Source organism: Falco punctatus, assembly GCF_963210335.1.
Source record: "Falco punctatus genome assembly, chromosome: 4".
NCBI lineage: Eukaryota > Metazoa > Chordata > Aves > Falconiformes > Falconidae > Falco > Falco punctatus.
In genome coordinates this window covers 87,490,891-87,516,981 of record NC_137583.1, presented here as the reverse complement: position 1 = coordinate 87,516,981, position 26,091 = coordinate 87,490,891, and the positions used below count along the sequence as shown (strand labels likewise).

The following is a 26,091-nucleotide window of genomic DNA, read 5'->3' as shown; positions in this document are numbered from 1 at the left end:
AAAACAAAAAGCCTGTGTGTAATCTTTTTAAGCTGGGCAAGACTTGCCTGCCTTGTAACTTCTGTCAGGGCAGAAGCTGGGTTTGGTGGTCTGTAATGGGAGTATTGCAGTCTCTAGAATGGTGCCCCACAAAGTGAGTTTTGCATTGCTGGCAAAGGTGGTACATCACTTTTGGTTAAGAGATCAGCTGCTTGCAAGTAATTGGCTGAAATGACCCGTTCTTTGTCCAGATTTTGAATACGTACAGGTTTATTGATGCATGTGCACACACACCTGCGTTCACCCACGTGTATGCTTTATATATATGTGTGTGTATATATATGTATGCAGACAAGCACACTATATATACATACATAAGCATTTACAGGGAGAGATCGTTTTAGTTTTAGCCAAAATATTGAATCCATTTTACAGAATGGAAATAGAAATCCTCTGCTTTGGTCAAATGCCAGAGTTACGGTGACTTTTTCTTTGCGATCTCTAGTGCCATTCTCCACCCACCACACACGCTGCCCTCTTCAGCTTTCTGTAGTTAGGTCATCAGCTAGCAAGAGAGTGTTTTGCCTGGCTTCCCAGCGTAACAGATGAACTAGGGAATATACATGCAGTGCAATGCCTCTCTCAGTTGCACCATTCTGGCGGGGTTTGGTGTGGCTTGGCAAGCGTAGCATATCTAGCCCTGCAAGCAGCATGCACAGCCCTCTGCCTTCCGATGGGACTGCGGCCCAAATACGCTGCTGAGCAACTTCATGGTGTGACAGTGTAAGTGGCTGTGTGATTTGGGAGAAGCCAAAGTGATGAGAGAGCCTCATGGGTTGCAGCTTGGGCATTGATGGAGCTCAGGCATGCTGCAGGTGAGCTTGAGGCCATCCAAGCACCAGGCGTGCCTCCTGTGCAAACTGGCAACCCGTCTGTAAAAATGCTGCACAACTGCTTGTTTGCTTCCAGTAGCTCTTTATCATCAAGCGTGGGCTAATGTGACTTATTAAGCCTGCCACACACCAGACAGCCGTCGGATCATGACTTAAATACCGTGGTATTTTCCCAGGGGGTTGTCTCATGCATCATATATGAAGTTCAAGGGGATGTGGCAGAGAGGATGCACATTGTTCACCACCTGAATTTCCTTTCTGAAATTTCTTTGGATTGTTTGAACAGTAGCACGAGCCCGATTCCTTCTGCACCAGCCCATCTCTTCAGCCCCAAAGGAACAACTTACGTGGAAGTTACCTTTACAGAACAGACTGGAGAAGAAGCCCTCCAAGCCAGTTGGTACAATCGAGACACAATATCCTTGCAATTCCTGAAAGGCAGAAAGCAAGTTGCTTTTGTGTTTTAGATCTCGTCTTCCAATGTTTCATTCCCTTTTGCCCACAATCCGTTCCCACAGTAAAGCACTGAGGGGATGAGCCTCACAAAGGCTCCCAGGGTGCCGGCCATGACAGTGCGGGTGGTTCCTTACCTCACCTGAAGCTGGGTCAGCCAGAACGGAGCAGCAATGGAATTCTCAGGAAGAGTGGCCCAGTAAAAGAAAAAAGTAGATGCCATAAATTTCTGAACGTTTCTAATATAGGCAACTCTTAAGGAAATATTAAAAGACATTAAACAGATCTATAAGTAACATAATCTCTGCAGTATGCTATATATGTATATATACGTATAATACATTAAATGATATATTACAATGATTATATAATAACAACATACAATAGATAATACTGTAATATATGGAATCCTTTAAGCTGGAAAATACCTTTAGGATCATCAAGTTCAACCATGAACCCAGCACTGCCAAATCCACCACTAAACTGTGTCCCTGAGTGCCACATCTGTATGTTTTTTAAACACCTCCAGCGATGGTGACTCCACCACCTATCTGGGCAGCCTGTTCCAGTGCTTGACAAGCCTTTCAGTGAAGAAGTATTTCTTAATATCCAATCTAAACCTCCCCTGATGTAATTTGAATATATGGTATGTAATATAATGCTATATATGATATAATATATATATATAATATATATATAATACTATATATTTTTATTTCTCTCTGTAGAAACATTTTAAATTACAAAATTGGTCCTGATTTACCCAGTGGATGTGTCACTCCTGTCCAAGTCTGCATTTTCCCAGCAATGCTTCTAAGTTTCTGTAGTGACTACTCAAAGCTTTTGGAGCAATAAGGAGGAATTCAGCTGTGCATTAGTAATGAACAACAGCTGGAAATTTTCTGTTACTAACACTTTCAGTAATTAATAAAAAATACTTCTAATTAAACTTTGATGCTAATCTCACATGTCTGCATTAGCACTGCAACTGGAAAAAGAAAACCCACCCCAAAGACAATTAAAAGTATTTGGGGACGATCAGGTACATATGTGAAAGCTAAAACAGGTATCTTCTCTTGAGCTTATTAGCTGTTCATCTGTAGTTTATGCTACTTGCTTTTAATGTTTGTAATGCTTTTTTTTATCCTCAGCTAGCACTTAACCTCCATCCTGTAAATTCTCTTAGTTCTTCCAGGGCAGAGGGGAAGTCACCTGAATGCAAGAGAAGCACGGCACCTTTAAAAGCCATTCATAGTTCAAAGCTGCCGGGGAAATAATTGAATTTAACAGGAGCTACCGTTCCTAAATTATTGTGTGGTAAATCACAAAAGGGTCATCCACCCATGAGAACTGCTCAATAATTCATTCTTTGACTACATCCACACAGCACAGCAAAATATTTAGTTCATGAGATGGCAAAGGTATCTCACAAGCTTTGCACAAGCATAGTTTAAACTTGAATAATTTGAAATAATTCACAGACTTTGGCAGTTTGGTATTGCAGAATAACTATGTTACAGATTAAAAAACCCAAAATGTATCAGTTCAGATGCAGCCTTTGAGTTTAATCTCAAATCCCTCCCACTTCTCTGTATGTTCCCCTGAGTCCCAGCTCAGCTAACCACGATGATGTTACCTGTAAAGCAACCTGTAAATTCAGGATGACTGTAAAGCTTTGATACACTATAAAATTATCAAATTATCATAGTTATTAAATGATTACAATGCTTTTATGGAGGCTGAGGTGTATTTACCTTTCACCATGTGTAAGGATGTGTTTTTATTAGCTCTCTAGCCAAGGACGCTGAACTCTTGATTGCATTCTTGTCGTGCTTTTTGTTGTTAATAGTCATGCTCCGGACCAAAGGAAGCCCTCGGCTACACCCAGACACCTTCGCTCTCTGTGCTGGGTTTGCACACACCTTGGCTGAACCTGCACTTGGCCTATCACTTGCAATTTCTCTGAGGAACTGCAGGAGAAAGTTACCACCTAGCTTAGCTTTGCCATTAAAAGCAGCAGATGTGCTTGAACACCCTTTAGGAGCAGAACAGTTACTGAAAAGGCGGTCATGTTACGTGGTCTAAGTCAGGATAAATCCACACTTTCAGATAAATTTTTAGCATTACCATAATCAGTTCTCACCCCTCTGCTTATGTAAAGCTGCCATTTCAACCAGTTCGACCAGTCCCTTGAGAAATCCCATTACACGCGGAAGCGAGGAGCTGTTGTTAAATATCATCACTTAGTTAAATAATGCTCTGGTTGGTCTCGCAAGTCACCTGCCGTGGCTCTCACCTACCATGGCTGCTTCACTCTGTGACCTTGCTGAGGTAAACCAGTTCATTTAAACAAGCAAAGTTCATTTGAAATTGAACTGAGACTGCAGCTCAGTGGCGCTGTGAATCCAAGCACCTAAAACACAGCCTCCCCTTCCCGTAGCCATCAGATTATTTGGGGATTTGCTTGCTTGGTGTTTAATTTTGCCCAAGTTTCTCTGATTACTGGAGAAAAAAAAGATAATAAGCATATTGTGTGTTTGGTGACCTGCTGGGTGAGCTGGATTTGAAACTCAGACTTCCCTGTGCTGGGGGTGGGAGTAGTGTGGGATGGAGCCTGGTGCAGCACTGCAAATACTTGGTACCATTCCTTTCTGCAGGGGGAGGTGATGGCTGGGGAGGATAAGCCAGACTTGGTGTTTCTTTAAAACTTGGTAATACAGCACTGGTTTAGAAGGGGATGAATACAAGAGGGGGGGTGGAAAAAAAAAAGAAAGCAAAGGGGCGGAGCTTGGGCACATGCTGGACCTGACTGTGGGTGATGCTTTGGACACAAAGCCTCAGTGGCTCAGGCATCAGTGGTTTGTACAAGTACACTCCAGATTGCAAATATTTTGTGTCATGCTGGGGGCATCACCCAGGCTGGGGATGGCCGGTGTGGGCACAGCTCAGGAGTTTAGGCTGGGGGATTTCATAACTCCCTACAAAATCCCTACGTGTCCCTACATGACATGGATGTGCCCTGTGAGTTGACTGCCACTGTCAGCCAGTTTATCTGTGTTAACGGCCAGGTTAGCTCTGTCTGCACATGCTGCCCTCGGGGCACAAAGAGAAAGGAAGGACAGGGGGAGGAAGAGGAAGAGGAGAGCTGAAAGTAGCAGAAAATCAACCGAGAAGAGGTGGGTTCTGTGGATTTATGCTTTCAGAAACCGTTGTTGATGATATAAGAGAGAGAATATTTCTAATCGTGCTGTTGCTCCTGCTCACTTGCTGGGAGCATTTTTGTTCCCTATAGGCCCCCAGAAGGCTTGAATCTGCAGATTCTGCTTGCACTATTTTATATCAACTGCCTTGGACATTTTTACTTTTGATGTACTTTTCATCTAGCTTTCCAGAGCAACAGAAGTCATCCTCTTAAAGCTTAGCAGAACCTAACTCCCTGATCTCTCAGAAAAATCTAAACTGACAATTGGCTGGAAAACATTATATAAAAGCAACTCAGATTGGGTTATGTCCCTTTTTATGTTTTACCCAACGGAAGAAGTTCAGACTGATGGGTGTACTATTCGACAGAAGTATTTTGCAACTATAAAGAGCCTCTTGGTCGAATGAAAAAAATTAAGGTGGTTATACATTGTTTATAGATACAAATAACCTAGTCTTGCAGGCAACTGAAGTACATTAAACATTAATAATATAATAAAAGAAAGTCCACCAGCTTCTCCTAAAACTCATATGCATGTTGTGACCATCCTGTAGTCTCCACCCCTGAATACCTACCTTCGAAACTCCAACATGCCTTGAGATCCCCTGTCTCTGGTGACAGACCTGCTGTTTGCTTGCCAGTCTATGCTGCTCCCCTGAAGGTTGCTACCCCTTGCACCGTCCATCCCTCTTTTATCCAGGCCTTCTCTTCCATCCTAATGCCTCCCCTCCTTTCCGGTTTGGAGCATGACAAGATTTTCCTGTGGCGGCCTATAGAGGAATTGTAGAGGAATCGAAGGCAGGTTAATTAACATTGATAATATACAGCTGTGGGCTGGCTGCAGGGGCGGTGGGCTGGCTGATGTGGGTGAGGTGCAGCTGTGGCTGGTTCCTGCTAAGCAGTTAAATGGCTCTAAGGGGTATGAAAGAGGAGCACTGGATGGAGAGAGACCTGGAAGAAGCAGAAGAAGGAGAGAGAGTGCCCTGGATGGAGAAAAGACAAGAAGAAGGATGCAGCAGAGGCAAGAAGCAGGGTGGACTGGTCTGAAGAGGATGAAGAAACAGTAGATGAGCTGTTGAAACCTTGTGGGGGATTGGTGGCTGTGCTGGGGCAAGGTGTGGGAACTACTTATTGAAGTTAACCTGGTATGGGTTAGTAAAAGCCTTGTTGCAGCTTGATGGTTTTGATTGTGCTGCGACAGTGGCCCAACACAAAAGCATTAGCAGAGGTAAGAACTAGGGCTCTCCTATGGCTGGCTGGCATGCCCTGGCTGCCGTGCCATAGTCTGCTCCTAGCTGTGTCAGGGAGAACCAGTCTGGTGGAGTCAGGCCAAGCAGCCGTAGTGATGATGAGGATTCCTGTGTATTTGTAAGAGTGCACAGGATAGTTTTAGATCACTGATGCTATTTTCAGTGGATCAGAGCATTTCTAAAGACACCTAATCTGTGTATTCACCTCTGTGGCCCATTAGGGCAAGTCAGGAGAGAGTCAGATAGACAATTGGTTAGCTCCAGATTATGAGTCTGATGAAGTCAGAGACAACAGCCCCTACAACGAGCAGAGACGAAGGACGTCTTTCAGAGCCAAAGCAAGTAAGTAGAGCTTTCATTCCCTCAGGATGGCTGAAAGCAGTCACAAGGTGCATGTTGTGATGAGCATCCAGCAGCTCCATCGATGTGTGTGCAGGAGAGTGGTCGAGGGCTCATCTGTCATTTGTAGATGGTTCAGAGGACAGCTCACTTCCTTATGAAGTCCCTGCTCTGCTTCCTCACCGTTGCAGGCTTCCATCTGTGACTCAGCCACCAAATGGCTTTGGGACTGGGAGATAACACGGTGGCAACGTCATCCATAAATTTTGGCCACTGGCCTGCTGTGTGCTGCTGCAAACCATATATACAGAATGCCAAATGGTCCCCTCAGAAGGCGCTGCTGGAGAGGCACAGGACTTGTCTCCCAATCTAGTCTGGTTTTCCTCCTGTTGAAGCCGGCTCCTACCAGCTGTAGGACTTGGGAGTTCAGCCTGTAGAGAATTCACTGCCCAAACTGCCTCTTGCTTTCCCACCCCTGTGTGCCAACATACCATGGATGAGAAAGCAATGCTCGGTGCTGCAGGGGTTAATCGCTGGAGTGAATCATCATCATCGGGGAGTCCTGGGGGAACTGTTTTCGCTTTTCCAAGTTGTGGCTACAAACAGAACAAAACCCCAACCCCCAAACAACCCACCATCACAAGCTTCAACATACTTCTGTGTGTGGGGATACCAGGTTTTTGCAATCGGCTTCCCCAAAAGCGCTCATTGCTTTGTGACGAACATGAATTGTCTGTCTTCAGGGGACCTCCTCAGGCAGCTTTAACGAGGAAGGGGAAAAAAGACCTTCTCCTTGCTAGAAAAGTCTGAAATTCCCCCAGAGCTGAGAGTTCAGTCTAGTTTGCAGTCAGTTATTGCACCTTATCGCAGGTGCTGGTGCAAGGTTGCCTTTCCCACCAGCGGCACAGCATCCCGCTGCTGCCAGCTCCCGGCTTTGTCCCAGCAGGGCTGCAGGTGTCACAGGAGCAGGGCAAGCTGGGGGGGGACAAGCTGTGATGGTGCTTCCATGTGCTTCTAGCAGAAGAGCAGCTTGCCCAATGCCAACAGCTGGCCTGCCACACCACATGCATGGTGGCAAGGGCCTCTGGAAACTGGGTTGGGGGCATTTGGCTAAGAAAGTGGGTCCTTCACCATCCTTCCCTGTAAACAAGGCATCTGTGCATACAACCACACTGTCGGATGTCCCATTCTCCCGGTGCTGCTCCTGTTCTACCAAGCTTTACATCACCACTCACTTCAGCTTGTAGCTGTATGGAAAGAGCCGCCTTAACGTCTCATTTTTTGGTTATACAGTGCCACCTAGTCCTGACCAAACAGGCTGGAGAGGGATTTTTTAGTGTTCCTGAAATGCTGAAGTGTTCTGTTTTACAGGAAAAGCAGCAGGAACAGCTTGTCTTTAGGCCAATACTCAAATCTCACTGCTCTTTCCTCCTGTCCTTACCTACAATCCATCATCTGCTGGCTCGACTACTACTTCTTGCAGGTGGCTATTTGCAGAGGACTAAAGGTCTTTTATCTATTTAGCTGGCATGTCACTTCAGTTAGTGGCAACCATTTGACCAAAAGCAGCCATCCTACCTGCTTGGATACCCCTTCCTATCTGATGTTACATTTACTTTTTCTTGTCCTCCTCCCAGCACTGTTACTGGTTTACTGCGGAGGACAAGCTGGTGTGCTCTGGTGGCTGGCCAGTCAGCAGCTGTGATAAGAAAGCAACTTGAAGACCATTACATTGCTCAAAAAATATAGATCATGTCTTCTTGGCATACAGAGGATAATCAGGGTGATGACCTGTGACCTTGTCATGGTGTGGAGCCAAACATATGTGCTGGGAAGTGAAGCAAGAAACCAAGAGGGAAGGTAAAGGAGGATCTTGCAACCTGTTGCCACCACTTCTACACCTTCCTCCAGTAGCCCAGGAGATCCCACCACTCAGCAGAGATGCTCATGTTTCCCATGTGGTCTCTGTGCCCGTCTTGGGGCCTTCCCCCCTGCTCTGCTGGAGTCCTAGGGTTGGGGAAGCTCCACTTCCCGAGCACCTGCAGAAGTTTTCACTAGCATGATGCTGAACCTGGGGAGGTTTTGTATTCCTGTGCAGATGACTGTGAACTTTGTTAGCTTTCCTCCAGGGACTTTTGGTGACGAAAGCTCAAAATATTTATTGGAAACAGAGGCTTCTCCAGGAAATGCTGTTTTGAATGAAGGCTGTTTACTTGGAAAATGTTTTGAATGCCAGATGCCCTCTTAACTCTGAAAAGGTTTCATTTCTGCCATTCTTTGATAAGGACTCTAGTTAGCATCAGTACCTGAAACACTATTAATGCCTGAATTAACATCTCTTAGGGTGGATGGGGTGGTTCACACCTCTCATCTGTTTTATTCAGGGTCGGTGAAAAAATCAGGCTGGCTCTAGCTGCTAGCTAATGGTGCTGGTGAGTACTAGTTGTAGGTCCACCGAGGTACCACTTCTCATGCTCCTTCTGGCTATCCAGCCAGATACTCCTTGCAAAAAAGCAGCTTTGGAGAAGATAGCTACACACAAGAGGCTGTGGGTGAGATGTGATGTCTCATTTATTCCTCAAGTCAATACAATTCTATATGGATTCTCACTAGGTTTTTCTAGGGGTCGTTATGGGTGAGAGTAGCAGAGAGGCTGATGTGTTTCCAGAACAGAGCAGCCATTGCACACACACAGTATTCAGGCCTGAACTGACCAGTTATCCACCAGAAGGAGTGTACCATCACGGTACCTTGTCCTTTAGGCTGGCAGGACTGAAATAAGGTGGTTAGTTCTCTTCTACAAGATCATGGAAAGGCAGGTGACCACTGAGTATCGGTGTTTCAGCAATGATATTTCAGGAACCCTAAGGTAATTAAGTTGGAGTCATAATGATTCAATAACACCATGTGACATTTCCAATATGACAATTTAGTTTTCAGCAGTTGTTAATCTAAGAGCAACTACGCGATGTCTGTTTTGCCCACAGGAAGCCATTCCATCAAATGGAGGACACGTGCTAATTCAGCACGCAGCGATCCAAGCTTTCCAGTAAGGGGGACATGGAACATTTTAAGATCTCCCTTTGGGGTATTTTCCTCAGGTGGCACACAAAGATTTTTCTTCTCTTTGCTGGAGGTGTATGACAGCAACTCCCTACATGTATGTGGATGTAGAGTGCATCACAGGTGTAGCTCATGGTCTTGTACCGCTGTAGTTGCAACAGGAGATGTCTAACAAGGTATCCCAGGGCCAGCTGAAAAATCAGTGCCCAGCTGGAATTATTCTGTAAAAAGCCCAGCCCACAGAGAGCCAGTCTGTGGTGCTTTAGCACATGAACTGGTATTATACAAGATGCAATTGGTTACTTGCAGACAGCGAGCACCAGCTTCACTGAAACACCCTCGAAACACCAGTAGCTGTTTTCTCAACCAAGACTTTGAGCAGAGATGTAACAGTTCTGTGACAAGCTTCAGAGCTGTGCGTGACCACAGAAGAATAATGGGGGGCAGAGAGGCAATTTATAGTCTTTTTGCTTGGCTACAGCCTACTATTTGAGCAGCATTCCAAACAGCAAAACTGAAGTCTTCTTTTCCTATCCATGCTTTCAGATGGCCAAGGTGTTGGTCATACAAGATGTATCTGTGCCATTTTAAGCTTGTCTTGAGATGATAAAGTCAGAACTAAGCCAGGAACAAAAAAAAAATAATCCTTTTCATTCTCCTTGAGAGGAGAGCTGTGGCACTGCTGGGACTGCGGCCCTGGTAGCCAGTCTCCCAACTTTGGGTTAGTCCCCAGAAGGAAGTAAAATCGTCTGAGATGCCTGAAGTCCTCATATAAACCCAGCATCATGCAGGGAGCCACACCAAGCATGCAGCTCTGATGTGCTTACACATGTGACTTTATCTCATGAGCAGCAGATGGCACTCTTTAGATTATCTTGCTCTAAGTGATTTTTGTATTAATAGAACAAGGCACATTACACACACACAGGCGCAGACACACACACACACTTGGCTCTCAGCAAAATGTGTAAACTAGAAAAATCTGTTTATCTAAAATTTCACTTCAGGCAGTAGTTAAAAAAAAACCTAAGAAACAGAGGGTGATGACAAAGTCTAATCTAGAGTTTCCAGGATTTTGTGATTGTGCTGTGCTGTTGCTAATGTTCCCATTCCTTTTTTTTAACTCTCTGGTGTACATAGCTGTCTGCTCTCTCCACCTTTCCCTGCAACAGCACCTTTCAAGACTGCTAAATGATCTCCACAGACCAACACCCAGTGCCAGTGCAAGAACCAGCCTTTCTCTCAGCCTCTCCCCAACATGTTCCCAATAAAATAGTGGGATGGGATGATAAATTGTCTCCTATCCTTTTTTAAAGTGGGAAAGCACAAACTCACACAAGGAATGCCTGAACCAAGCTTGCCCTTCTGCTTGGTCTCTGCTTTCACACCCCCCCCCCCATCTCCTGTTTTATCTTCCTCCTCTGGCCTCTCTGGTGAGCTCCCTGCTGGTGTGCTTTGTTCTGCTCAGGTGCAGGGGAACTCCAAAATTCAGTCCTTGCTGTCAGCACTCATACAGGAGCCCTGTGTTTGTTCCAATTCACACTGCAGCTTGAAAAGTAAACCATGTGCTGCTTTTGCTTGGCTTTACTGGGTTTCATTGTGTTAGGGTTTTTTGTTTGGTTGTTTTTTTTTAATCTTCATTTGTGAAATTCTCTTTCAAGGAGCTTTTCTGGATTCACAGCAAGCTGGAAGGACTGTCATCTCCACCTGTGGGACTTTGTGCCTTCTGACTGCTGTGGTCCTTGCCATGCCAAGATGCTTAGCCAACGCTCTGCGACAGCTACTAGTAAACCCAAAGAGCAGATCCCGGCCCGGTTAGTTTTCTGTAGCTGAAGCTGTGGAACTGCTCTACAAACTGCTGCACAGTAATACAGCAACTGAATGTTTGTGTGACAGAAAGAAAAGAAAAAAGAAAGCCAGTGGCTTGTTCAGGCCATAATATGACACTACAGCAAGTTCTTTGCGCGCATCAGCTCACGTCTGTGCTAGTGGGATGCTAGCCGCACCGTGCCTTTGCGGGGGAGGCAGAGACTGTCACCCCAGTTCACGGAATAACTAACTCTGTGTTTTGCCTCACTCCCACCTGCAGCAGGGACTTAACAGTCACAAACTCCCAGAATTGGGTGCCCTGCTATCAAGCAGGAAATATTCTGGAAGAAAATTATTCACGGTGCTTGTTTAGAAGCAAAGAATATGCTTCAAGGCTCTGCTGGCAGTTTTAATTCTTTTTTGGCTTTTAATTTTGTGGTGTGGATTTACAGAGAGCTAAAACAACTGAAAACAGAAGTTGGCCAGTATGTTTTGTACACCAGGATTTCCCTCTTCCCCCCTTACCAGCTCTTGCAGGAGGTGGGAGAGGACTTTGCCCCAGATTGTAGTCAGTCATTGCACAAAAGACAACAGTTGCTGTTAGCATATTCGTTTCTGATGCTTATTTTGATTCCTGGAAGCTTTTAAAATTTATTTTCAATTTGTTTTTTTTTTTTTTTTAAAGCAGGTTTAATTAGTTATTTTTATCCCCAAATTTAGCTTCAGCTTCCAGTAAGTAAATGCAATTCCTGACCAAAGTCCAAAATGCCATTGCTGCACAGCCACAAATCCCAAGGGCATCCTCTGCAGAAAATGGAGGTGTTAATGGAAGGAGTGAGATGGAGGGAGTGAGCTGGTAATATTTTTTGAGCCTGAGTTGCTAGTGACAATATCTATCATTAGCACTGGAAATGCTACTGTTTGGAGGGTACATGGTGTCTGGTGGTGCCCAAAAGCTCCTAAACTGACTCCAGAAATCTTGGCATTGCTGTTTTATCCTCCTTGTCCTTTTCCAACCTTTCTTATTGCTTGCTGTATTGCACTGCGTGCTCCTCCCGACACTGGGTAATACTTTACACTGCCATCCACAGCGACCTCTTCCAATGGGAAAAATATTCCCATTACCTTCTCCCATCCTCACCATCCTTAAAAACACGATGACGCTTGCACCTTCAGCAGCACATGGGCTCACCTGGCCTTCCAACCCTGCCTTGCCTCTGTGCATGAGCTGCTGGTGCCGCTCTTCCGTCCTCTGTGCTGCCTGCCCTTCTCTCCCCTGCCTTGGCCTCCCCGCCGCTGTTCATCACACGCATGACAGGCCACCGTCACATCACGGGGTCTTCCCCCATTCTTTTAACTCATATTCCTGCCCATGGCTCCTCAGTGTGCCCAGGACTGAGTGGCCCTGAAAGCCGTTCAGGTCTGTTGGAAGAAGGTAGCTGTAATGGTCCTTCACAGAATCCTCTCCAAGGGTGAGGGACAAACCCATACAAAATTACAGACAAATATAAGCATTTAATAATTTCAAAAGAGTGGACTGAAAGTGTGAAAGACACTGGGCTTGGAATGCCCCTGTGACCAAAGCCAAATGGTGTGACCTGATTTATGGTTCCCAGGTAAGACTGGCTCTCACCTGATGCAGCCCTGATGACAGAAAAACGATGGGTGCTCCTGATGTGCAATCAAATAATTTGTAATTTTTCACCCAGCCTTTTTCCCTTAGGTAATTCGGTCCCTGCTGTGACACTGTGAGTGAATTGTGATTGCATGCTTGGTCCTGAAATCAATTGTACGAGAAGCAGAAGGTGGTATGTGTCGGGGAGGGGGGAAGTCAATGCAATTTATTGCAACTTACTGCAGCGCATCAGAGTCATTCCTCTTTCTGCCAGCATGAAAGAGTCCTTGTGGACTGTACCAATGGGAGAACACTGGGGAGGTGGCAGGAGAGCAGTCTAGAAATTTCTCCCATTCTCCAAGGCATACCTGCAATGTGGAGAGGCAGCCCTGGGGAGCTGGCAGCCTCACTGGGCCTGAGTTAAAGTCAGCATCGCCTGGACGAGGAAGCATGTCTGTGTGCAGGTCCTGAGTGCACCAGCTCACGCTCCTTTGGCTCATCACCATCATCACTGTGCGTCTGCCAACCGTCCTCCTGGGCAGCAGCAGGTGTCTACAAGGTTTTGACCTATTTGCTTCTGTTTGGTTGCCCACCTGCAGGGACAGCCCCACTTAAAGTTGCCACGGTGCTCCTGCCATGGTGTGAACTCTGAGTTTGTGCCTGATGGTAATGCTCAGGGCACCTCACACCCCACGGCCAGGTTCCTATGTCCAGGTTCACCTTTTTCCTAGCTCCCTGCACACAGGAGGATGACCGCAGAGCAGCTTTCACATAGCACATCGCTTGTATGAAGGTTGGTGGCTGGGAGAGGGTTGATAGCCAACCACGGCACTGCAGGAACTTTCCTACAGCTGGGCTTGGTGGAACTCCAGAATAATTAGCAACAAACCAGGAGCGTGCCTTAACCTGAGAAGTGCTTGCCTGGGGAAGGAAGCTGGCAGCCACACCAGGGCACGTAAGGTGGCTTCCAGGAACCATTTTCGCTCCTGCTCCTTCCTCTCTTGACCGTCTAAGGGGCTGCTTTCTCCCTCTCATAAAAAAATAATTAACTCTAACTTAATAAATAAGCCTTATGGTTTGAATCCTTGTCCTTTAAGCCTTCTTTACAAAGGGTAGAAAGTATCCTCCCACAAATCCCTTCCACACAAAAATAGCACTTTCACTTCATTTCTTATCCAGCTAAATAAACATGCGCCGGCATCTGGAAATGGAGAAAAGCCAGCAACGGTAACGTGCCTACTGCATCCCGCCATGAAGGACTTGGAGATTAACAGGCTTACACGGCGCAGCTCTGCAAAGGGAGATCCTGGCTCGTTGCCTTCTGAGGCGTAGTGTTTGATAGGATTTAAAATGCATCTTTACCATAGCCCCTATAGATCAAGCCGAGCAGCTCCAGGGGTCCTCAAACTATGGCCCGTGGGCCAGATACGGCCCCCCAGGGTCCTCAATCCGGCCCCCAGTATTTACAGAACCCCCCTCGCCAGGGGTTGGGGGGGGAAACCAAGCAGCCGCAGATGACTGCCTGCCACTTCATCTGCGCACCGGCCCCCTGTTTAAAAAGTTTGAGGACCCCTGAGCTAAACCCTCACCTCCACCCTTCCCTTCACCGTGTCACGCTGAGGCACCAAGCAATTCAAAACTGCTGGGTTTAATCAGATCTTTGCCTCAGCTTAATGACCATCAGTAGCCAGAGGGTGCAGGAACCCTTTTCCCAGCTAGTGAAGGTTCCCTCCTAACACCCCTGGGCAAAAGGTGTCAGAAAGAGCCGACCTCCTTCTACAAGCAGGCATGGTGGCCATGCGCTTTCCCCATCGATGACCTTCACACCCGTTGGAAGAGGGAGGAGTAGCTGAAACTCATCGGACCTTCAGGGTTTTCAGCTGTGTCCCCTGACGATGGAAGCTGAGGTGTGTTTGCCACAGCTCATGGACAACTGGTGTTACACCTGCTGTGTGCTCAAGGATCCTAACAAAATGGAGATGTACAAAACAGACGTGCTGAAGCCACGCCAGCTGCTGGCTTCTGCTTTCCTCCGGTGGTGTGTGAGCTACGGGCAGAGCAGCTCTGCCAGCCCCTCTGGGTACTGCCACGCTCCTGGGATTCAGACCGGTCATCAAGGTGAGGTCAAACCCTCCCCAGGGAAGAGATTTCTGCAGGAATACATCATGAAACACCACAGGAGTAACAAGGTAAATGGGAATGGAGAGGTGTGGAGAGGACAGGCATCTCTGGTTGGTCTTGCTCTGCATGGGATGGGGACCCAGCGTACGCCAGGGCTCAGGGCAGTGCTGCCTGTAGCATTTCCTTGGTGTGAATGTACCGAAGGTGCTTTGCAACCACACAGTTAGGTTTCATTTAAAACCAAACTAGCACAGGGGAACTTCTGAAAACAAAGCAAAGCAAGCCAAAACCTCCCAGCTTTGACGGGCAATCCAGCAGAGAAACAAAGCAGACTTTTTCCTTGCCTGCATTGCCTTCCCAGGCCAGCCCTTTTCTTTCGTCCTTGCCCTCAGTTCAATAACTTTCCAGACCCTCCTGGGCTGCAGCAAACTTAATAAAGTCTCTTTCAGAGCCTTAGGAAAAAACTTTGCTCCCACCCTGCACCCCAGGAGGTCCCCTGGGCAGCGCCCAGCTCCCAGCATCTGGGCAGGGGAAACCTGCCCCTCTGCCCCAAAAGCTGTAGCTGCTCCGGTTGAAGCTGGCAGGGCAAGATGTTCCCTCCAGTGCTGCTGGGGTCCTGCCTTTAAACAGGGGATAACCAGCAAAGCATCTGCCTGTCTCTCACAGAAGAAACATGACTATCCATGGGCACTGGTAGATGAGAAAGTCTCAGATTTCTGTAGTACGCATGCAATGTGGGATCGAGCTACATTTGACGTAGGGATGGGTCACGATGGGCTACGACAATGATGGGAACCATCAGTCAGAAGTCAATTCACACAGGGTTGTGGATTTATTTGGGTATCGTGGCTACGCAGTTTGCCTTCAGTGTGTCATTGTGAAATGTGGTGGGCTTTAGGGGCATATGCATGGATGTAATTGGAACTGTGCAGAGAAATTAGATTTGAAAAATTTCTTGTGCATCTCTGCTTGACGACAGGGTGAGGTTGTTTCATTAGCAAGCAGAGATAAAGAAAAAACTCCCCTTGCTCAGCTGCTAGTTTTTGGTGTTTTTTTTTTTTTTTTAATTAAATAGCACAGCAATTCACTGTTTTGAAATGACTGGTGGTGTGACGAGATCCCACTTGTTCTGCACCAGCGCATGGTGAATAGGGATAAAAGAGATGACTAAATACACGAAAACACCTCTGGCCCACAAAGTCCTTAAACTGCACATGGCTGGCAGCCAAGAGGCTCTTCTGAGGAAGTGTCACAAGCACTTTGTGCTACGTCCTTGCTTCGTTATCATCATCCCGAGGCATCTGCTTTTGGACACGACAAACCTAGGCTACAGCACGAGGCGCACCTTTGGTCTGACCTACCCCGAGCTGCATCGCTCCAAGGCTGAAGGCAGCTCCTGAGGTTCAATTAACAAACCCAAGGGCTGTCAGAGATAAGATCCCCTTTCTCCTCACATCCCCATGCAGATTTTTTCCCCCTTCTGGCTGTGTTGCAGGGCAGGGCTCACACAGTGACATGGAGGAGGCAGAGCTGCCTGTGACAAGGAGCCAGCTGAGCTCTTGCACCAGAAAAACCAACCCCCTTGCACAAAAAGGCAGCCGGCCACCACGGCGGCACATGCACCCAGCGCTTCCTGGGCACGGGAGCGTGGTTTTCTGTCCTGCGGGAAGCACTGGCGTCTCTTCAGCACCCACTGGTGTCAGTGGAAGGTTTGCTGGCAGGAGAAGCAGGAGTCCCAGCCCACAAAGCTGTTGCTGGTCTGCATGGGGGCCAGACAAGGGGATGCCCGCAGGAAAAGCAGCCTTCAGGGTGGCTGTTCCCCTAATGAGTAGCTCCATGAGCAATACTAATCATTATCCAAATGCATGCGGTATGTCTTGAGCAGGCATCCAAGCAGGGGAGATATGTGCAGTGTGGGGCAAGAGCCGCCTGGCTGCAGCCTGTGCACACCAGCCCTTGCTCTGGAGGGGCCTGAAGCTTCTCCCATTAAATCAACACCAGCTGGATGTGCAGTGGCAGCATTAGTCTGAATTCTTACTATTAATTAGTTTTATCAGATCCTCTCCTATTAATCTCCAGCTAGCCCAGCACTCCCAGCCGCTTCTGTTTCCAAACAAGCTGGATGCAAACTATTCAGAAAACCAGATTCACCTGCCCCCCTCCCCAGAGCCACTGGACACAGAGATCTGAAGAGCACTCTGCACATCGTCTCAGGCTTTTACACACACAGCCTGCAGAGCTTTATGGTTTGGTTTTTTTGTTAAATGAAGATTTCAAATATTCAAAAGCAACCATACATGCACACGCAGAAAAATCTAGTCCTCATCTGGCAAGGCTCTTTTAATGTACTTTTACCAAACCACAGTACATACTTCAAATAAGGCCTAACAGATTATACTCTTTATAAATTTACAAACAGTTTATTCTCCTTAAAGAGATCATATTACTTTTATCAGTCTTGTGTATTTCAATGAATTATATGTTTATTCAAGCATAACATAGCAAATGTAGCCATAAACCTGTAGACTAAATGTCTATAACAGAGCAATCTCAGATACACTCTACTTTCAGATTAAGATTTTTTTTTTAAATATACACATTTTTGTTTAAATAGGGTAACCGCCATATCCTGGTTATGCTTCCCATGGTGGGAAAATTGTGCTGAAGAAAGAAACCTGTGGACTAGAATAACTGCTAACAGACAAGGTCTTGGTTCACCCGCCAGGGAATTGAGTCAGCTCTGCAGGCACGTAACCCTGGGCTTGGAGAGAAGGAGTGAGAGGCTTGTTTTGCTTCCTAATGGCTAACGGCCCTGGTCCTTTCCCAGGTACAGACCACTCCACAGCAGCAGGAATGAGATGGATGAGAAAGCACAGCAACGTTTCTACCTCGCACCCAGAGCCCCAGTTACTGGGAGGTGGCCAGCCAGTAGAGATGCATTATTCAGATGTGGCATACAAACAAAGTATTGGGAGTGGAAGGAGTAAAGGGAAGGAGTAAAAGAAAAGAGGAAGTTAAATGATCTGCCTCAGTAGCAATTTTGACAGTCTTTTGCTACTGCTATGTTTATGAATCTACTTCTGAACCCTGAACACGTCCTAGTCTCTGCTGAACCCTGAACATATCCTAGTCCCTGCTGACCCCTGGTTTTCCTCACGAGGCTATCTACACCCGTGGCCCAGCTGCTGCTAGCTTGCTAGTGTGCCAAGCCAAGCTAGAGAAACAGGAGGCCCTCACTAAACTATGAAAACCCCAATAGCTTGCTAAAGAAACTGTATTTTGGGGCCCTCACACAGATCAATGCCACGGGCTGTGCAAGGCAAGTGTTTCTGGAGTGTCGTATGGCAGTGATGGCTTCAAACCATCTCTCAAAGGCTTGAGAAGCAAGTTCCTGCTTGAGCCCAATATATCCCTGCCAGAGAACCAACAAAGAAAGGAAAAAAAAAAAAAAAAAAAAAAGACAAAAAAAGACACTGAGACAAAACCCAAATCCAAACCATGCAAGTTATAGCTGAATAATAAAAAATCAAAATCCAAGCCCATACCCCAAGTCCCTGTTGCCACAGAGACAGCTGGCTGCTTTCTAAACTGCAGAACCAGCCACTCTGCAGCTCCTAAATAACAAGAGTTTGTCAATAATTACCATGCACAAAGTAAAGGCCACTTATAAAACATCTCCATAAAAATATCTATTTATCTCTATATCTCTATTCATATGTCAGTAAGAAGCTTCAGACTGAGCACATCCTAAACACTCCATAGTGTGTGTGTGGGGGGAACCTATTTAATCCCCACAAAATTAAGTGCCCTTGGAGTTGGCATCCACATGTAGGATTAAGTCAGTACAGATCGTTTCCAGGAGGCCTCTGTTAGTTAGCACTAGTCAAATAGGGTAGCAGGTTGTTGAGGAGCTGAAGCTTTTCAGGAATATTGTGCCAAATCATGCGGTTGCATCAGAGGAACTCCTGGGCTTGGGCTGCTCAACACATGGTTCAGTTCACTAGGACCGAAGATATTTTACGCGACACCTGCCCAGCTTGGTGGGGCTTGATCCACTGAAGAGTAGAGGAAAAGAAAAGATCCTGCTTACCCGTGTTACAAGCGAGATCAACCATGCAAAGCAGGTTTGTGGAAAGCCAGTTCCCTGTGCTTCAGAGAGTTAATGGGATTCAAGTGATGCCTTAGCCCTCCTTATTCAAGTGACTCTGATCCCTTATCGTAAGCCGCTGGAGCTCCAAAAGATCAGACACAACGCAGGAGTTGCAACGGGACAAGTATAGTACCACAGGTACTCCAAATGCAGAATCATTTTTTATTCCTCTCTGAGATGTTGATCCAATGAAAATAATCTAATTCCTCGATGAGAATTTTCTTGGATGTGCTAATAAGTGAAATCTGTAGGAGAGCTGCCTTTTTGCCCCTGTTGAGATGGACCTTTAAAACTCCAAGAAACTCAAACCACTAGAGGCGTCTACCATGTAACTCCTTTTGTGCCCTCCTTTAGAGGCTGCCAGTGGTCACGTGTAGGCTGAGGGTGGATTCTGACATCTTGTGACCCTAAGGAAAATAGAAACTGGCTTTTGCTAGACATTTGAGTGGTGGTATCTCTTGGGAAAATGTGAACCAAGCAAAAGAGAGTGAGTACGCTTGCTGGAACGAGGGGCATCTGCCTTGTTTTCAGACTTTCTTTGCCAGACAGCGCTGTGATTTTTGGAACAAATACAAACAAGCTATAAAATAACACTGCAGATGGCAGAAACCAAACTTTTCCTTTCAGTCACCAAGTACTATAAACAGACAAAACCCAGCTGCAAATATAATAGATGACAGGACTTTAGGCACACAACTCTCCCACTACAACGGTCACATTTCAGGAAGGTGAGAGGCTCTACCTTGGTCAAAGCAGCAAGTGCTGCTGGGGAGGAGTTCAGAGATGATGGTGAAGGGTGATGAATGGATCAGTGAGAGGGAACGCTTTTAAAGTGAGGGGAAAAAACCCAGAACTGTCAGCCAGTTTCTCTCCATGCTGGCCTTGGAGTGGTGGGTAGGGGGTTTGGAGAGAAGGAGACATGAGATGTGTACAGAGATCTCAGCCCTGTACCAGCAGATGTGTAACAAAAGGGACTTACATTGCGTTTCAGGGTGTACTGCGAAGGGAATTTCTCTTTGCTACCTCGCCCTGCTGCTGTAGTCTGTGTTTCAGGGATAAATGTCTCCTTAGTGCAAGTCACACAAGAAAACTCTAAGGACAGACCTTGATTTTGTAACAGAAATAAAACACAACCAGCTGCTAATACTGCATCCAGTGCTTTATGATGGCAAAACATAGACTCATTTTTAAATATTTACCCAACACAGATTTTTAAGACAAAGCAGCACAGGGCTGTTGGGCCAGCTTGTGAATGATTTATTGACTGTGCCATGGTCAGGCTCCTTCAGCAACACACGAACCATAAGCCAGAGGACACGCAGTTTAGAGAATAAACATTAGTATACAGGGGATGGCTACCTTGTCTTTATTCAGCCAAGTTTATTTATCTCACATACCTCCATATGGGTTTAAAAAAACACACATAGATTTGGCTGGTTGCTGCATCACTAAACAAAGCCATGACCAAATGTAGGAGAGCTGATAGGCTGGAAATTTTCCAAATAAAGCCTACTTCCACATGACATGAGTCATTTAAAGTTATTGCTTTCTGGCTGATTCAAGAGTTTGTTGACTTGCTCCAGTGACTCTTTCAGTCCATCTTAGACAAGAGCCTGCTGATAGCCTACTGTCCTGAAAAAGGAGTCAGTGGGGAAAAATACACAATGGGACGGGATGCTGGATGATCTCATCTCAGCTGCCTTTCCCACGGAAAGCTGGACCAGAAGGTCTTTTGAAGTCCCTTCGAACCTGGGCTGTTCTGCCGTTCTGTATGATGGGGAACAGGGGACGACAGACAGGGACAGGCAGCAGCACATCTGAAGATTATCTTCCAAGCAAGGCCAGACCAGCAGGTGGAAGAGTTTGGGACCTATGACTCTCTGCTCCCACAGCAGCCTAGAGCAGCTTGCTTAAGTTTCACATCTTCAGCTGTATTCTTGAAACAGCCTGTTTTAAAGCATGTGAAAGGCAGGAGAAGCTCAAATATTCTGGCCAAATAGGCAATGCACACATGGTGATGCACGACTAGCTGCAGCGCTGTAGCTACCCCAAATCTCCAACTGGAAAGCAAGGAGAAACTCTTTCTGGTATAGTTTATTGTTCAGCATGCTAAACATTTCCTCAAATAGTTTCTGCTCTAGTGTCATCCCAGCAACTTACTTTTCTTACTTGTCAGAAAATACCATCTATGTGCCTTGACATGGGTTTCCAATAAGTAAGAATTTCTTAGAGCAGCTCTTTGCTAGAATGCAGAATGTCAGTTGTTCAGTATTATCAGTACAAATACCTCTAAGTTTTAGTAATTAATACAGTGATAGTACCTCTCTGACCCTTGCAGACAGCAGAATTTTAATGCTATGAAATCTGAGGAAATAACCATTTGCTATTACCTATTACCCTATCACACACCAAGCAAGAACATCAAACTATGGCAACACAAAGGGTATGCACTCTTCTCTCATGTTTGTTTAATCCAGATGTTTTACCATTAAGGAAAAAATAGCAGTGGGAGTATAAGCAGGCATTATTGGAAGCTGCTGCATCACAGAAGGAATAACAATTTAGATGCACTAAATTTGTTACTTGCCTCCATGTATATTTGCAGAGTATATCTTACCCCCTTTTCACAGAAGCAGTTCTCGTTGTGCTTTGCATCACGTGGAATAATTGCTTAACTTTTCTCACAAGATGTTTTGAAAATAGAAAACCAGTCAAAAGAAACACTCCTCTGTGAAAGAACCCATTAATACCAAACTTTTCTTTTTTACATGAAGTGACTTTTTTTAAAAAAAACCCTTCTTTTATAAAGAAACAACAAATCCGCCACTTTTCTTCCCGGTTCTGAAGTTGTTGGCACAATCAGTTTTGAGCATAGTGCTTCAAGAATTCTGCTTGTATGTGAAAGTAAGAGTTAAGTAGGATGTTATAAGAACTGTGTTACAGATTGTTAGATAAATGCTTTTTGGAAACCACGTCCAAGTCTGTTCTCATTTGAGGCACCATATGTGCTTACTACTGTAGAGCAAAGTCTGAGTTTACCTCCAAAATTGTATTTAATTTCAAGAGCAAGTGATTTTGCCAGCACTGCAGACTCATGGATTTGAAGCAAGTTTGGTATCTTACCCACCCACATTACGGCAATAAATACCCAAGAGCTGTAGGTATCGCACCCTTAAGAGCCTTAGGTTTCAGGGGTGCATGTGCACACCCACACACTTCGGGCTGCCCTGAGATACGTGTGGTGACAGCAAGAAGCAAAGACTCTTCTTTGTGTCACAGTGTACAAGTATCAGAAGGGCTTTAAACTCAAACCTTCACTCCCATCTCTTTGTTCTAGAGCTTTCCTATAGAAATGAAAAATTTTCCTGTAGAAAGTGTGACTCCCCTTCTAGGGGTCACAACAGTCAGTACAAATGAACCATCAAAACATGGTCGCAAGGCATCACGACAGGACTGTGCCGCTACTATATTCCACAAAGCAGGTTAAGCTCTTGGACAGGGACAGGGCTTTGGGTCACTGGTTAAGGCAATTCACACTGCAGACAGAGCAACGGGGTGGGAGAAGCACAGTCCTTCTGACTTGGGTGGCTGCTGCACTGATGTTTCTTTGCCTAGATTTCACGCTTTCCCATTGAAGTACACTTAACATCGTTCTTTTATAAAATGCTTCACACCATAAAAACTCTTTAAAGCCTGATAAGGTAGTCTGTGAAAAGGGACAGACACAGATCTATTGAGCTGGGCATGCATTTTTCTTGCCGACTTCCACAGAAGGCTCACATTCATAAGCAAAGGACAGAGCTACGGTAGGAGAGGCAGGCAAACCGCCCACGCTCAGCCATTCGCAGTGTGTAACTCCTGTGAAGCTGGCAGTGCCACACAGCCTGCAGTAACAAACGTGAGCAAAACTGACGGCAGACAGCTTGCTGCTATCTGCAAAAAGGCAGGAAAAACCCCAGAAAAGCAGTCACTTCTACCAAAACTCTACTCTCAGACCCTCAGCCCACCTCAAAAAGCACAGATTCACACTGCCTGAGATCCTCCTCCACGACAGCTCTTCAGGGCTGCCTGATGCAGCAGGAACATACTTGCACTTCAGTAATTCTTCCCTGGTTTCAGCACCCTCTCTTACATACAACTATGTTCTGAAGTCCCTTTTTTAATGTACTGTGGGTCTTTTCTTAAGAGGTCTTTCCAACTTCTATCCTTTCCAAATTGATTTCCTGGTACTAGAGAAGGAAAAAATATAGACAATGAACAGAATATACAAAGCATGAGGAGACAGCTGTTAATGAAATTAAAACTGTTTCAAACTTCCTTTTTTTTTTTTCTTTTCTTTTTTAATTTTTTTTAATTATTATTATTTACCAATCTGCTTTTCTTAAGAACTTTACTTAAAAGGAAAGACATTCACAGAAGGTATTAGGCATACATATCTGTTGTCCTTCTTTCATTCTACTTTACATGCTGTTGCTTTTAGAAGGCAAGGTTTCTGTTTCATTTCTCTAGGATGAATAAAGAAATCTGAATAACAGAATTCAGGTTCTGCTTTTCAAAAATGACACCTTTTCAGGATCACCATGCTTGCTGGGATGTAAAATTGTTCAAGGGAGAAACCACATTAAAATCTATTGCTTGTCAAACTAACATAGCTTCACATTTCAACAGATAACCTTGGAAATCAGATGCATCTGCCATTAAAGGACACTGTTTTAATGAAAATGTAATTATTTACCAGACTCTTAAAACTGAATTCTTATCACTACGGTAAACTTGTACACATACACCACTGCTTTGTCAGTCTTAATAAAATATTTATGATGACCATCCTTTCACGGACATCACGTTGCCTAGAGCATGATACTGAAATGCTGCCATACCTTTGAAGTGGTAACTGCTAGAAGAGATTTAAAAGGTATACGTGATGTTTAAGACAAGAAAAATACAAAGCAGAAATGCTCCAGTACCAATTAAAGACACATACTCCTATTTAATATATCTGAGTTTTCTATCAGTAAATATGGAATAAGCACTGTGTGAAAGACTTGATTCAAAACTGCCAGATTGGACTGTGGATTTCCCCTCGAGGCTGGGTTGACATCAAAATTAGTTTTTCACCATCTTGGCTCTTTGGAGCTCCACGACTCATTTCCTGGTGGTCTGTGTGTGTTGTGAACGAAGATCCAAAATATTGCTTATATGATTTCACCAACACTGAGAGCGTTAGTCTCCAGCCCAGTCTTGCTCCCTGCTGGCAGCAGTATTGCCATCAATTCCCGTGGGATTACGAATGTACCTTTTAGAAACACAACTGGGACACTTCGGTTCCTCCACCAATACCAGAAGCTACATTTTTCTGCACAGTTCAAACAGGTGAAGCAGCTAAAAAGCTGATAAAAGACTGATTATCTTAATATTCTTTGGGGAAAGTAGAGAGTTTTATAAAAGCAGGATCCACTCTCCCCTCGAATAGATTTTCCCACTACAGGTATATGGATAGTACCTGTCAACATGGATTTTTGGCACAAGAGTGGGTGTAACTATAGGTGGTGTAACCTTCAATGATAGGCATGCAGGGGAAGAAATCCTCAGAATGCATATAATGCTAGGAAAACACACAAGCTACTTCTGTGAGCTGGCTTCTGCTTCACTCACTGCTGGGCTGCCAAATGACCACTGCCTATAATTAAACATATGCCATTCTAAAAAATCAAATGCAAAGCAGACAGGCAGGAATTCACCTACAGTCACCAAATGCCTGTACAGAGACCAGCTGCTAGTCTACAATATCATGTCTAAGGTCCAGTTTAAGAAGAAACAAGAATTCTAGTAATTAAAAAAGAGTTTCTAGAGTTACAAAAGTGACTGTATCATGAAAATAATGTAAAGACTGAAGATTATCAACATTTTAACACAGCACTAATGAACTTCACATAAAGAGGTCCATGGCGCTCAGTAAAGGGAGAGATGCAGATGCTTGCCACTTCACAAATTTAAAATCTGTTTTTCAAATTCAATAGATGCAGATGCTTGCAACTTCACAAATTTAAAATCTGTTTTCAAATTTAAGACACTAATTTACAACTAATGCTTGTGTAACGGTCAAAGGTTATTTTCCAGAAATTCTTGCTTACAGGAGTATGGGAGATTAGCTGGTAGAATTAGAAAATCAGTGAACAGATGTCAGGGGCCTCACTACCATAACCCAGACAACTGCCCCCAGCTTCACCAAGGACTCGGTTGGGCACAGAGATGGAGCCATCCTTCCCCTCTAGTGCCATGCTGAGGCATGTGGCAAATTTGCATTGCAGCTGCTAAGTCTGTTTCTCCCACACAAAGCAGCAGAGGACTCCAGTCTCTCAGGATCCGTGTGTCTGATCCTCCTCCCAGGCATTAAATTCAGATTAGTAAGTAACTTTTTGCTGCAAACCAAATTCCAATCTGTGCAAACAATGCTATAGTCACTTCTTTGGTAACCTGAAGTTGCAGGCAAGGATGTTTTCGTGAGTAGACTAAAATACCATTAAAAGCAAATCAAACTAAAATAATATAGAAAAGAGAATGCCTTTTCAACCCTACAAAGACATCTGTGATTGCCATGTATTTTGCTGACTAGTTAGTGGTGCAGGCTAGACTAGATCCAGCACATGCTGATACTCTCCAAGAAGTGGAGACATCTTACACCCATGATTAAACAAGAATAAGGACTCATCTGCTCAATTAAACACAAGAGAGGGAAAGGTTAATACTGGAGGCAAGGCAAAAGGCTGCAGAGCACGAGTGACAGAGGTGATTCTTATGCCTACCCTGAACCCCTCTGCCACACAATATTACCTGAGAAACTAATTTTTTTTTAAACTGGCAACTTTTTCATATGCTAATTCCGAATCCATAAACGGAAGAAATCAATGGGCTTCATTTGCTCTTTTGTCTATGTTCAGTGAATCCAGAAGAGGACTTTAGGCTACTGCCCTTAAAACCCAAACTATCTGACCTTGTCCGTCTGACAAATTGTGCTTATCAATTTCTTGTCTGGTAAGGCTCCAATATTTTCTTCCCCCTCCAAGATACTTTTTTCTTCATTTTAAAGGACTGAATAGAATAATGAAAGATACAAGCAAAAAGATAAGGAAATTATCTGTGTAGTAGACTGCAGATTCAGGTGAAAAATGAATCTTGTACAGAAAAATTGATTACATCTGTGCATACTAAACCCA

The 26,091-nt window shown here is 45.0% G+C and overlaps 1 long non-coding RNA gene across 2 annotated transcripts in view; it reads left to right on the top strand.

Annotated features, from left to right (window-relative positions):
- LOC308063321 overlaps window positions 1-26,091 on the top strand; it is a 46,700-nt gene extending 20,609 nt beyond the window's left edge. For both annotated transcript variants that reach the window (XR_013927919.1, XR_013927920.1), the window contains exon 2: window positions 1-26,091. This exon is cut by the window's left edge and continues 3,076 nt beyond it. This is a non-coding gene — a long non-coding RNA (uncharacterized lncRNA).